The sequence below is a fragment of the Aquarana catesbeiana genome, linkage group LG02, assembly GCF_042186555.1.
Source record: "Aquarana catesbeiana isolate 2022-GZ linkage group LG02, ASM4218655v1, whole genome shotgun sequence".
NCBI classification, from domain to species: Eukaryota; Metazoa; Chordata; class Amphibia; order Anura; family Ranidae; genus Aquarana; species Aquarana catesbeiana.
The window spans coordinates 8,419,728-8,433,924 of NC_133325.1; the positions used below are offsets into that span (position 1 = coordinate 8,419,728).

General features: G+C 41.9%; 1 pseudogene; it reads left to right on the forward strand.

Moving 5' to 3' along the window:
* Window positions 1–3,655: 3,655 nt before the first annotated feature.
* Window positions 3,656–14,197, forward strand: part of LOC141126607 (uncharacterized) — a 42,001-nt pseudogene continuing 31,459 nt past the window's right edge.

Consider the following 14,197-nt stretch of genomic DNA (forward strand, 5'->3'; position numbering starts at 1 on the left):
GGGGTCACCAGTCCGGTATTTATATATTGTGGGGTCACCAGTCCGGTATTTGTATATTGTGGGGTCACCAGTCCAGTATTTGTAAATTGAAATCATATCCCCTCTCAAGCGTCTCTTCTCCAGAGAGAATAAGTTCAGTGCTCGCAACCTTTCCTCATAACTAAGATCCTCCAGACCCTTTATTAGCTTTGTTGCCCTTCTTTGTACTCGCTCCATTTCCAGTACATCCTTCCTGAGGACTGGTGCCCAGAACTGGACAGCATACTCCAGGTGCGGCCGGACCAGAGTCTTGTAGAGCGGGAGAATTATCGTTTTATCTCTGCAGTTGATCCCCTTTTAATGCCAATATTCTGTTTGCTTTATTAGCAGCAGCTTGGCATTGCATGCCATTGCTGAGCCTATCATCTACTAGGACCCCCAGGTCCTTTTCCATCCTAGATTCCCCCAGAGGTTCTCCCCCCAGTGTATAGATTGCATTCAGATTTTTGCCACCCAAATGCATTATTTTACATTTTTCTACATTGAACCTCATTTGCCATGTAGTCGCCCACCCCATTAATTTGTTCAGGTCTTTTTGCAAGATTTCCACATCCTGCGGAGAAGTTATTGCCCTGCTTAGCTTAGTATCGTCTGCAAATACAGAGATTGAACTGTTTATCCCATCCTCCAGGTCGTTTATGAACAAATTAAATAGGATTGGTCCCAGCACAGAACCCTGGGGGACCCCACTACCCACCCCTGACCATTCTGAGTACTCCCCATTTATCACCACCCTCTGAACTCACCCTTGTAGCCAGTTTTCAATCCATGTACTCAGCCTATGGTCCATGCCAACGCACCTTATTTTGTACAGTAAACGTTTATGGGGAACTGTGTCAAATGCTTTTGCAAAATCCAGATACACCACGTCTACGGGCCTTCCTTTATCTAGATGGCAACTCACCTCCTCATAGAAGGTTAATAGATTGGTTTGGCAAGAACGATTCTTCATGAATCCATGCTGATTACTGCTAATGATATCATTCTTATTACTAAAATCTTGTATATAGTCCCTTATCATCCCCTCCAAGAGTTTACATACTATTGATGTTAGGCTAACTGGTCTGTAATTCCCAGGGATGTATTTTGGGCCCTTTTTAAATATTGGTGCTACATTGGCTTTTCTCCAATCAGCTGGTACCATTCCAGTCAATAGACTGTCAGTAGAAATTAGGAACAACGGTCTGGCAATCACCTGACTGAGTTCCCTAAGTACCCTCGGATGCAAGCCATCTGGTCCCGGTGATTTATTAATGTTAATTTTCTCAAGTCTAATTTTAATGCCGTCCTCTGTTAACCATGGAGGTGCTTCCTGTGTTGTGTCCTGAGGATAAACACTGCAGTTTTGGTTACTGAAGCCCCCCGATTCACTCGTGAAGACTGAGGAGAAGAATAAATTCAATACCTTCACCATCTCCCCATCCTTTGTAACCAGATGTCCTTCCTCATTCTTTATGGGGCCAATATGGTCTGTCCTCCCTTTTTTACTGTTTACATACTTAAAGAATTTCTTGGAATTTTTTTTGCTCTCCTCCGCTATGTGTCTTTCATGTTCCATCTTAGCCATCCTAATTGCACCCTTACATTTCTTATTGCATTCTTTATAAAGTCTGAATGCTGAGGATGATCCCTCAACCTAGTATTTTTTGAAGGCCTTCTCCTTTGCTTTTATATGCATTTTTACATTGGAGTTAAGCCACCCAGGATTTTTGTTCGCTCTTTTAAATTTATTACCCAATGGGATACATTGGCTAATGCCCTTATTTAATATGCTCTTAAAGCAAACCCATCTCTCCTCCGTATTCTTTGTTCCTAATATTTTATCCCAATTTATGCCTTTTAGCAAGGTTTGTAGTTTAGGGAAGTTGGCTCTTTTGAAATTCAGTGTCTTTGTATTCCCTTCATGTTTCCTATTTGTGTGATTTATACTGAAAATTGACCTGTGATCGCTGTTACCTAAATTGCCCCGTATTTCCACATCTGTGATTAGGTCTGTATTGTTGGTAATCAGTAGATCCAGTAATGTTTTATTTCTAGTTGGTGCGTCTACCATCTGACCCATAAAATTGTCCTGCAAGACATTAAGGAACTGGCGAGCCTTAAATGAATGCGCGGTTCCCTCTGCCCAGTCTATGTCTGGATAATTAAAATCCCCCATTATGATAACACTTCCCATCCTTGCTGCTACTCCAATTTGTGATAGATCCGTCTCCACTTCCTCCCTCAGGTTAGGGGGCCTATAGCATACTCCCAGTATTATTTTCCCCTTAGCTTCATCCCTTTGGAGCTCTACCCATAAGGATTCCACCTCCTCACTAGCTCCCTCAGTGATGTCATCTCTCACATTTACTTGTACATTATTCTTGATATATAGGCATACCCCTCCCCCTTTTTTACCCTCTCTATCCTTGCGGTATAGGGTATACCCTTGAATGTTTGCCAGCCAATCATGAGAGCTATTGAACCAGGTCTCTGAAATTCCCACAAAATCCAAATCCTCCTTGTACAACAGTATCTCTAGTTCACCCATCTTGTCCGCCATGCTCCTGGCATTGGTGAATTTGCCACATAGTTTAGACCGGTCGCATATTGTCCTCGTATTGGGTTTTTCGAGATTGCAACTAGGACTTGCTACTATTCTCACCTTGTGTTTTTGTGCTTTGGTTAACCCAGTGTTTCTCAACTCCAGTCCTCAAGGCGCACCAACAGGTCATGTTTTCAGGATTTCCCTCAGATGAAACGGCTGTGGTAATTACTAAGGCAATGAAACTGATCAAATCACCTGTGCAAAATAGTGGAAATCCTGAAAACATGACCTGTTGGTGCGCCTTGAGGACTGGAGTTGAGAAACACTGGGTTAACCTATCACTAATGCCCCCAATACTACCCTCTGGAATATCATCCGCGCTGGCTATCACTGTCTCTGGACCCCCCCCCCATCGCCTAGTTTAAAAACCCCTCTAACTTTTTGGCCATCTTCATTCCCAGCAGATCTGCACCCTCCTCATTTAGGTGCAGTCCGTCCCTTCTATAGAACCGGTTACCGACTGAGAAGTCGGCCCAGTCCTCCAGGAACCCAAACCCCTCCTTACTACACCAGCTCTTCAGCCACTTGTTTACTTCCCTAATCTCCGTCTGCCTTTCTGGTGTGGCTCGATGTACTGGTAGTATTCCTGAGAACACTACCTTGGAGGTCCTTTTCCTCAATTTAGCACCTAAGTCCCTAAAATCGTTCTTTAGGACACTCCATCTGCCTCTGACTTTGTGATTGGTGCCAACGTGCACCATGGCAGCCGGGTCTTCCCCAGCCCCTCCCAGTAATCTGTCCACAAGATCCGTGGTCACAGCGATCACATGGTACCGGCAGTGGGTCGCTACACTGATCAGTCATCCACTGGACATAGCGGGTGACAGACTGCGCCAGAGATTGGTCCTGCAGGGCCGCACAAGATCTGTTCTCCCAGAACAATATGGCTCCAGTTTGGCCGTCATATTACAATAGGCTGAGCGGGAAGAAGTTAATAATAAATGTTAAAAAATGAAGTAACTTTATTGAACCTTTTTTTAAAGAATTCTGACTTTTATTTTTTTCTGTACAGGTGGACTGAGGAACCAAGTTTTTGGTCATGCTGGTCTTCAACAATAAAACAAAGTCACATGGGAAACGATCCATATGGGTGTTATAAGTGACTGAAAGTTTTTATTGCAGTTCACTGGAGGATTCACAAAGAACTCAAGACATATCCATGTTCTAAATATCATAAATGTATTGGATCCTCTTCAACATTGATCCAGCCTCTGAGGACAACAGGAGAAAAGTCATTTCAGTGTTCTGCAAGTGACAATGTCTTTATAGTAAAGTCCAACCCATGTATACATAAGAGAAGTCATTTCAGAAGATTTTTCTTGTTTGGAACGTGACAAAGGTTTTACAATGGAGGCAAAACGTATCACACACCAGAAGGTTCACAATGAAGAGAAACAATTTCAGTGTTCTGAATGTGATAAAACTTTTACAACAAAGTCAAAACTAATCAGACACCAGAGGGTTCACACTGGAGAGAAACCATATCAGTGTTCTGAATGTGGCAAAGCTTTTACACAGAAGTCAGATGTTATCAAACACCAGAGAGTTCACACTGGAGAGAAGTCATGTCAGTGTTCTGAATGTGGCAAAGCTTTTACAACCAAGGCACATCTTACCAAACACCAGAGAGTTCACACTGGAGAGAAGCCGTATCAGTGTTCTGAATGTGGCAAAGCTTTTACACAGGAATCAAATCTTATCACACACCAGAGAGTTCACACTGGAGAGAAGCCATATCAGTGTTCTGAATGTGGCAAAGCTTTTACACAGAAGTCAGATGTTATCAAACACCAGAGGGTTCACACTGGAGAGAAGTCATATCAGTGTTCTGAATGTGGCAAAGCTTTTACAACTAAGGCAGAGCTTACCAAACACCAGAGAGTTCACACTGGAGAGAAGCCATATCAGTGTTCTGAATGTGGCAAAGCTTTTACACAGAAATCAAATCTTATCAGACACCAGAGAGTTCACACTGGAGAGAAGCCATATCAGTGTTCTGAACATGGCAAAGCTTTTACACAGAAGTCAGATGTTATCAAACACCAGAGGCTTCACACTGGAAAGAAGCCATTTTAATGCTCTGAATGTGACAAAGATTTTACAGTTAATACCGGGCTAATCTGTCACCAGAGGATTCACAAGGTTAAGCAGAGAAGCTTGTAGAGTAGAAACTCTGGAAGAAGGGGGATATTAAAAGAGTTGCGGGTGTCCCATTAGTTTCATAGCCCCAATGTTATCCCATAAGCAAGGGAAGAAGTAAAAATATAAAATGGTACTTTAGAAAAACTAAATCTGGGAGCAAACTGTAATGTGATGATCGGATGCACTGACTTTTTCTCCTCATGATTCATATATTTTTCTTTTTTTATGGTGCTTTGACGGAACATGTAATGCATTTTCATCATTCACTAACTGGGCAGTGTTACCAAGTGTTTTCTTCATTGCCAGATCCTGAGCTAATACATGATCGACACTGCCGCAGTACCAGAGACTAGGATGGGGTCAAGTGGCATCTTGTAAAGCCTCTGAAGCCTCATTAAGAGAGTCCATTCCAGGTTCTTCTGACTGTTGATACACCATAAGCTAGGTGTCAGGGCTCCAGCTAAGCACACCTTCTCCAAACCTCCCCTCCCATGATAAATGCCTCCTTTCCATATTTTATCTACTCTCACGGATGACATCTTTACAGGCAGGTCTGTGACTGGGACACCAGCCAGGGATACGTCTCGGTTTGGTAAAAAAGCAATCACTTAAGCTGCCACAGGCCTTCCCACACTGGGTTGCTGCTGTTTATGGGATGCATTTAACAGTACCACTTAAGTTCAGCTGGCTACTTGTATTCCATCTGGTTCTGATGAAAGTCTCAGGGATCTCATCAGGTGTAGAATGGATGTCCTTGTTATCTTCTTTCTCTGTTTAGCTATTACTCCTCTCCATAGACTATTCACACAGCACACCTACAAGAGATCGGGGCTGAGTGTGTGGTCATATTCCTACCACTTCTGGAGACTGAAATTCCTCCAGCTGGGGTTCACTTTAACCTTTTCGCTACCAGAGCCCTTTTTGCTTTTTTGTGCACACATGTTTAAAAAAAAAGTTTAGCCTTGAAGAAGATGTAAATACCCCAAATATTATATATTTTCTGAAAGCAGATACCCTAAAGAATAAAATAGTGGTAGTTTCAATTTTTTATGTCACACAATATTACCTCAATATCAAAAAAAACACTGAAGTGAATTTTAGGGCAACAAAATGCAATTAATTACCCACATTTTTAGTAAAATATAAAAAAGACGAGGTTACGCCGAGTAAATAGATAACCAACTTGCCAAACCTTAAATTATGTGCTCCGTAAAATGCAGTAATCTATATTTTCTATAGGCAACACTTAAAAAAACTATGGGTATTAGTTTAGTGTTACAGAGGAGGTCTGGTTCTAGAATTATTGCTCTCACTCTGGCGTGCGCGGTTATATGTAACGTGTATCGCAATCAATGTTTTCACTTGTAGGCACCCCTGAGGCATTTGTTTACATTTGTATGTGCTGTGGTAGAAAGATGGCTGTATGCTATGGACACAGCCATATCTCTTATGCTAATAAGCACCCATATCTGTCTTAATGATATATTGCACCTTTTGATCGTATTTCTCCACTCTGGTTCCCCCATTTCCCAGTAAACAGACATTACCACATTCTTATGTTCCCAGCTCGGTCAGCATCTCTGCCCCTCTTTGCAGTCCGCCTTGCTTTTATTTCCAACATCATAAAAGCTATGAAAAACAGGAAGTGATGGCTACAACAGCCAATTACTTCTTACATGGGAAGTGACATCACAGGATATGACCATATAAGGATTTAACAACACAGCATGTAGACAACACAGGACATTACCAAATAAGGTCATGACCATATAAGGATGTAACACAGGATATGACAATACAGAAACCCTTCCAACAGGGCTAAATACAGAACCAATCACAGACATGTATACATTCAAATAGAAATACAGTAGTGACGTGTGCAGACGGTGGTGTGCAAAACCATGTGGCAAGCACATGGCTTTGAACACAACCGTGTGCACACTCCCACTGTTACCAGTGATGCGAGCCATATTATACTATGGCCCAGTGGGCCATAATTTTGTATGGTTATACTATGGTTTCCAAAGTATGCAGACTTGCTTACTTAGGAGTTGAAATGCGGTCGCCATGGAGTGGCCAGTTCCTTGGTGAGGCATAAGCAGACATCCTTAAAAGAGCAAACAGATCCACCATGTCCACGGGAAGGTTTCCGCAGCCAATGGTCTTCCACCAACGTCTGTATGTGCGAATACCCTCACATGAGCATATTATAGCAAAACTGACACTGGGGGGGCAACTGACAACATACATTAATAAAAATTTTTACAACAGTGCATATATGTGGAGGTGGGGGCCTCAAGTTTTTTTTTTTTGGGGGGGGGGTTTTATGTGCTTGGGTGTAAGTTGATTTTTTGCAAGAAATAAATAAGTACATTTCTTTAACTTTTCCTTTCATCACATAGGGGACAAAAAGTCCTGTATGTGATATTTTTTAGGTTACAGGTTCTCTGTAATAAGACTTGCAGGGTCTAAAAGACCCCCAATGTCTCCTCTGGGCTCCACTGAATGTTTTGTGATGCAGATCACACTGCAAAACACACACCGAGAGGCTGACCTGGAAGTGATGTCATAGACCTGGCTTTCTGGGTCACAGCAAGAAGGGGAGGAGAGTGGACATGTGTCCGTTGTTCTCTCCCCAGCCCCCGCACTCGCCATGTTGGTCCTGGGAATGCAAAGGAAGGGATCTGGACAGCCGCACTCCAATATAATCACCTTTATTTAATAAAAAGACAGTCCATACAGCAATTGGAGGTAAAGGAATCAGATGTAGATAATAATGTTGGTCCTAGGCCTGCAGATGGGTAAGCGGAGTTGGGAAAATATGGCGGGGAAGTGCCAGTTCTGGGGGGTGTGTGACCAATCGGGCGGCAGTTTTCACCTGACCTGTCAGTTTCACACACAATCCCAGTGGCTGCAGCAACAGGATTGTGTGTTAGCCCCCCTGTTGTCAGGTCTGTATGATGTGCGGACCTGGCAGTGAAATGGGTCATGACTCTGAATGGACAGATCTCTTTTTGGTGTAAAGTTTGCAAAGAACATTTCTTATCCCTGGAAATGTTATGATGTTGGCACTAAAGTGTAACAAGTTTTTTGTTTTGTTTGGTTGGGTTGTTTTGTGGGAATGCTTTGTGTGTTGTGAGTTCTTCTTTTGTTGTAAATTGGAAAATGAAATAAAACATTTTTGATTGAAAAAAAAAGTGTAACTATGGTCTGATCAATAATGACATAAATGGTGCAATCTGTCATTAGCATGGAAGAGTTTGTTTTTCCGAGTCTCCCCTTGTAACATTTTTATTTTCTGTTGATCCTCCCAGTAGATTTGTTTTCTTCTACTTCCTGTAGAAGGTCAAGCTATTTGGCAAAAATGGCAGTTGGATGGGGTTTGGAAACACCATATAACATGGCCGGGGGTGCTTACAACTGTCAGTTTTCATTCATTTGGTGATTTAAACCTTAAAAAAACCTGTTGCTGTAACTGCTTTAGAAGCGTTATCTGAAGTTGGACTTTACTTGTTGTGTGTCTTACTTATAATCTATCTAAGACTTCCCTGTACAGGGTGATAACACTGCTGTGTAATGTTACTGCAGAATGATGAGGGTTGTCATCCTGTTACAGAAGGTGGAAAATAACAGATCTACAGACAGGATAACAGGTGATAAAACGATGTTGCGGAGGGAACTCTGGGAATTCTAATGACAGATTACATTACACATTAAGTTAGAAGACTTCCTGCTGTTGGTCTTATGTTTGAATTGTTTTCTGATATTTACTGTCCTGCTGTAAAAGGTGTAAATGATTGCCCACATGTTTCCTGTAGTAGCGGGGACTACAAACTCATATTAGGAATATTAGGATGAGTTCCTACCCAAGGGGGTCACCTTTTTTGGATTTGGGAGAAACATTTCACATGGTTTCTTAAATTCCATTAATGACACTGACAAGGGGAGTCTCAGTTACTTCACTAACAATAGGAGAGCCAATCACAGGCCAGTAACATTTCATTTTTTCTCAATGTAATTGCAGAATGTTTAATCCCCATTGGTCCAATGGATTCCTAGTCCTTCCAGATAACATTTCCTTCTTGTGTGGAAGGAGCACCCTAAAATGTCTTCCCTTCAATCCCACCCATAGCTGTACTTTAGGTGATGTTGCCCCTCCCATATCTGTAAGGGAAAGCCTCAATTTCTCCCAATACTCCCCCGGCCTTCCAGTGAGAAGAAACATTTTCTCTGGAGTGGATCTGTTTTATGTAGTGAGCCCTTCATAGACGGGATGGGGAATCTAAGTCATATAAGATAAGTAAGATGAACCCGTGTACTGGAGTCATGGATCAGATAACCAATGAGACCATTGATGTTATAGCAGAGCTGACAGCAGAAGTGTCTCCATCACCTAAGGTGGTGTCACAGAACTGCATGGCTGCTGACTATCTCTCGGAAGCTTAAGGTGGAGTCTACAAACTGGAGTCACATGGAGAGTGTTGTACATTTATTTCATATCATGAGTAGGGATGAGCCCGATGTTACAGTCGAACGTAACTTAAACTCGAACATCGGGCGCTCGCCTGTTCATCGAACATTATGCGGTGTACGCGGCAAATTCAAAAGCCACGGAACGCTCTCAAACTTTATGGGACACTAAAATGAGCGCTTTTGATTTTTCATGTTAAAGGCTTATATGCAACTTATTGTCATAAAAAGTGTTTGGGGACACGGGTCCTGCCCCAGGGGACATGTATCTTTACAAAAAAAAGTTTTTAAAACTGATGTTTTTTTGGGATCAGTGATTTTAATAATGCTTAAAGTGAAACAATAAAAATGAGATATTCCTTTAAATATCGTGCCTGGGGGTCCCCTTAGTCTGCTGTAAAGTAGTGCATCTTCCCCCTGTTTAGAACAATACCACAACAAAATTAAATTTCTAAAGGATAAAAAGCAATTTAAAACTGATTGCGGCTGTAATGACTTGTCTGATCCCAGCAATATGGATAAAAATCATTGAAAAAAATGTATGGGTCCCCCCCAGTCCGTTACCGGGCCCTTTTAGGTCTAGTATCAATATTAAGTGGAACCACGAACCAAAAAAAATGCGTGGGGGTCCCCCCAAAATCCACACCAGGCCCTTCAGGTCTGATATGGAAATTAAGGGGAACCCTGTGCCAAAATCAAATTAACATGGTGTAGGGGTACCCCCCCAAAATCCATACCAGACCCTTATTTGAGCACGCAACCTGGCAGGCCGCAAGAAAAGGGGGGAGGGATGAGAGCACCCCCCCTCCTGAACTGTACCATGCCACAGGCCCTCAACATGGGGAGGGTGCTCTATTCATAAACTGAAGCATCATAAACAATGTCTGAGTATATATACGGTAAACCTCTTTTCTCTAAGGCTCTGACACAAATTGAAACTTTATGTATTAACGCCACTAAAAGGAAAAAAAAATGTCTTTAACATACACGTGGCTTCAAGCCTCTCTAAGCATGCAAACTATTCACTTTAAAGTGTTTGTAAACCCTTTACAGACCACTTTTTACTACAGGTATGTCTATAATAAGGTTTACCTGTAGCTACCCTGGATATCTCCTAAACCTGCACGGTTCAAGGAATATCCCCAGTATCAGCATGTGCCAATGTCATCGGCACACGAGCTCTGAAGAGACGGCTTGTTCGAGCAATTGCTTCAGCTGACGCGCCGTTACCATGCGCGAGAGTGACGTCATCGTGGGCCCGACCAATCACAATACCGGAGCCTGCGATACACGGATATAACTCCGGGAGACATGTTGCCGGGCAGAGCAGTGGGCCGGGAATGCTGCGGGGGCTTCGATCTAAGGTGAGTATTTCATAATGAGCTAGTATGCTATGCATACTAGCTCATTATGCCTTTGGCTTTGTAGGTTTTTTTTATTTATTTATTTATTTTTTTACAGTAGTGGGTTTACACCCACTTTACCCACCTCAATACAGGGCACTCAATACCCCCTTCCTTCCCAGGCCATTTTTCAGCTTTCAGAGCTCTCAGACTTTGAATGACAATTGCGCGGTCATGCTACACTGTAACCATGTGAAATTTGTATCATTTTCTTCACACAAATAGAGTTTTCTTTTGGTGGTATTTAATACCTGCTGGGTTTTTTAACTTTTCCTAAGGAGGCACAATAAGTCACCGATAAGGAGGCACGAATATGTCACACTTATGGGCACTAATAGGTGGCACTGATATGTGGCACTGATGAGCACTGACAGGCGGCACTGATGGGTGGCACTGGTGGGCACTGATGGATGGCACTGATGGGCACAGATAGGCGGCACTGATGGGCGGCACTGATGGGCATTGATGGGTGGCATTGATGGGCAGCAGTGATGGACAGCTCTGATAGCCAGCACTGACTAGCATCACTAATAGGCACTGATTGCTGGCACTGGTGGGCACGCTTTGCTGGCACTGGTGTGCACTTATTGGCACTCACTGCTGGCACTGGTGGGGGCTTTAATGTAATCAGGGCACTGATCATCATACATACCTACATGTCCTCTGTGAGGAGATGCCGCTGATCGGCTCTCCTCTCCTCACACTCTGTCAGTGTGAGGCGAGGAGTGCCAATTACTGGCATCTCCGTGTTTACATGTGACTGGCTGTGATTGGACACAGCCCATCACATGGTTAAAGAGCCACGGCCACAGCTCTTTACAGATATTGGGTGTCGCTCCGTGTCCTAGCAACACAGCATGGCCACGGTCGCCGCATTGCACGCCCTCACGGGTGCACGAGGGCGGCCATTCTGGGAAGCCGTCATATGACGTCCACTCAGAACGTGAGCCGCACTGCCCGGCCATCATTTGACAGCCGGCGGACGACAAGTGGTTAAAAGCATGCGGAAAAAAGCCTTGGGAAAGGATATTTCTCATATCCAATGAGAGAAAGTTTGTCTACCATCACATAAGAGTAGGGATGAGCCGAACACCCCCCTGGTTCGGTTCACAGCAGAACATGCAAACAGGCAAAAAATTTGTTTGAACACGCGAACACCGTTAAACTCTATGAGACACGACCATGAATCTCACTAACGGCTAATCCAGCTGACCTATACTCTGCAAATTATCCTCCCATGCTAACCCAATTATCAACCTTACTGAGAAAATGGTCTTCCTTACCGTTAGCATGGATGGGTAGAATCACAGTAGTAAAAATGTCCATATTGCCTAAAATCCTATACCTGTTCCGTGTACTTCCTATAAACGTTCCGGCTTATTTTTTCCGAATACTACAATGCAAATCAGCCCAATTTATTTGGGGCAAACTTAAACCACGATTACCACAAAATACACTACATATGGCCCGAACCTGTGGAGGTTTGGGTGTTCCAAATTTCTCAAAATACTATTATTCTTCTCAATTAGCACAATTTATTAAATACCATGCCACTAAAGAAATCCCTCTTTGGGTAACTATAGAATCGGTGGAATGTGATCCACTTTCTATATCAAATCTGTTATGGCTTTCACCACCCCAACGACGTTCAATAACAAATCTAGTCACAAAACATAGCCTCTCAATATGGGATAGACTTAAATTCCGTTTTGGTCTCCAATCTCCACTAAACCCTCTCCTCTCCTTTCTAAACAACCCCTCCTTCTACCCAGCTTGGACTTTACCTTCCTCCTTTAAAGCTCGGATAAATGTGGGTCTTACACGAGTTCATCACTTCTACGACTCTGATAAACTTATTTCATTTCCTACAATAAGCAAGACACACAACATACCCAGTAATGAAACATTTAGATTCTTACAAATTAAAAACTTTTTATCCCAAAACATCCCCACAAACTTGACAACTCCAGAATATACTTAATTTGAACGATCATGTATGTCAGATCCACCCAGACGAGGACTTATCTCTGACATATATGCTCAACTACTTTCACAAACAAATTCCTCTCCCCCGTCTTATACTACCAAATGGGAAGCTGATTTAAACCTTCCTCCAGACTCACTGGATTGGTCACAAATCTGGCAATCTACAAAATCAGCCACACCCAACATAGTTGCCCTAGAAACAAATTCTAAAGTTCTTACCAGGTGGTATTTAGTGCCAGCACGTATATCAAAATACCTTCCCCAATACCCCCCCTCACTGTTTTCGCGGATGCAGCGACATTGGTACACATCTGCATATTTGGTGGACTTGTCCAATAGTCCAAACATATTGGTCAAAAATATTTCAAATTCTCTCTACAATGTTTGAAACCACATTACAACCGGATCCATTAGTAGCCCTCCTAAATAATAAGCCACGAAACATAACTCAACGTCAATTTAAACTTTTACTATATGTCACAACAGCTGCAAAACAATCGATAGCAAAAGCCTGGAAAACCAATAAGCTTTGTGACATATCTGTAAAACAACGTGTAACTCAAGCTATGATCCATGCTAAAATGGAGGCAATCATACTTGATAAACTGGACAAATTTGAATCTCTTTGGCTTCCATGGATAACACACATACTACCACCGGATTTGAACTATTCACTTCTTTTACCCTAATGAGATCTACCACCTTCACGGTCTATATTATTACATGTTCCCATAAATATTTAACACTCGCTTCTCTCTGGAGACCCCAAATTCCCTCCATAACCATTTCAGATCCCACCACATATTCCCACTTATAAAATTTTATTTTTAGTGATGTATAATAATAAAATATGTTTTTATCTATTTCTATTAAATTATTATTTGGTTAGGCAAACTATGTCTTTTTCGGATGCAAACTATCTATACCTTTGATGGGGATGCTTTGGGGGGACACCCATGCACCCGGGATATGCTGGGCCAAATAGCCGGACCTTGGCCCTGGTTGTTTGGGTGTCTCTCTAGGTCATCTCATTAATACCCAATTTATCTAATTTAGTTGCATTTTATGTCTCACTATTGTGACATATTGTATTTTTTTTTATATATATATTTATCTACTTACTTATTTATTTATTTTTCCAATTACAAAAGCTCTATTAATTATTATAACCATATAATTTAGATATGTACACTGGATAATAGATTTTCTTACTGATTTCTAAAAGATAACTTAAGTATTATTATTCTAAGTTATTATTGAGAAGTTCCTTTTCCTCATATTTTGTAACCTTACATAAATTTAAAACCAGTACTGTAAAATTGAATTGTTGTATTCTCAATAAATTATTTGAAAAGAGACACGACCATGAAAAATCAAAAGTACTCATTTTAAAGGCTTATATGCAAGTTATTGTCATAAAAAGTGTTTGGGGACCCGGGTCCTGCCCCAGGGTACATGGATCAATGCAAAAAAAAGTTTTAAAAACGGCAGTTTTTTCGGGAGCAGTGATTTTAATAATGCTTAAAGTGAAACAATATAAGTGAAATACTCCTTTAAATTTCGTACCTGG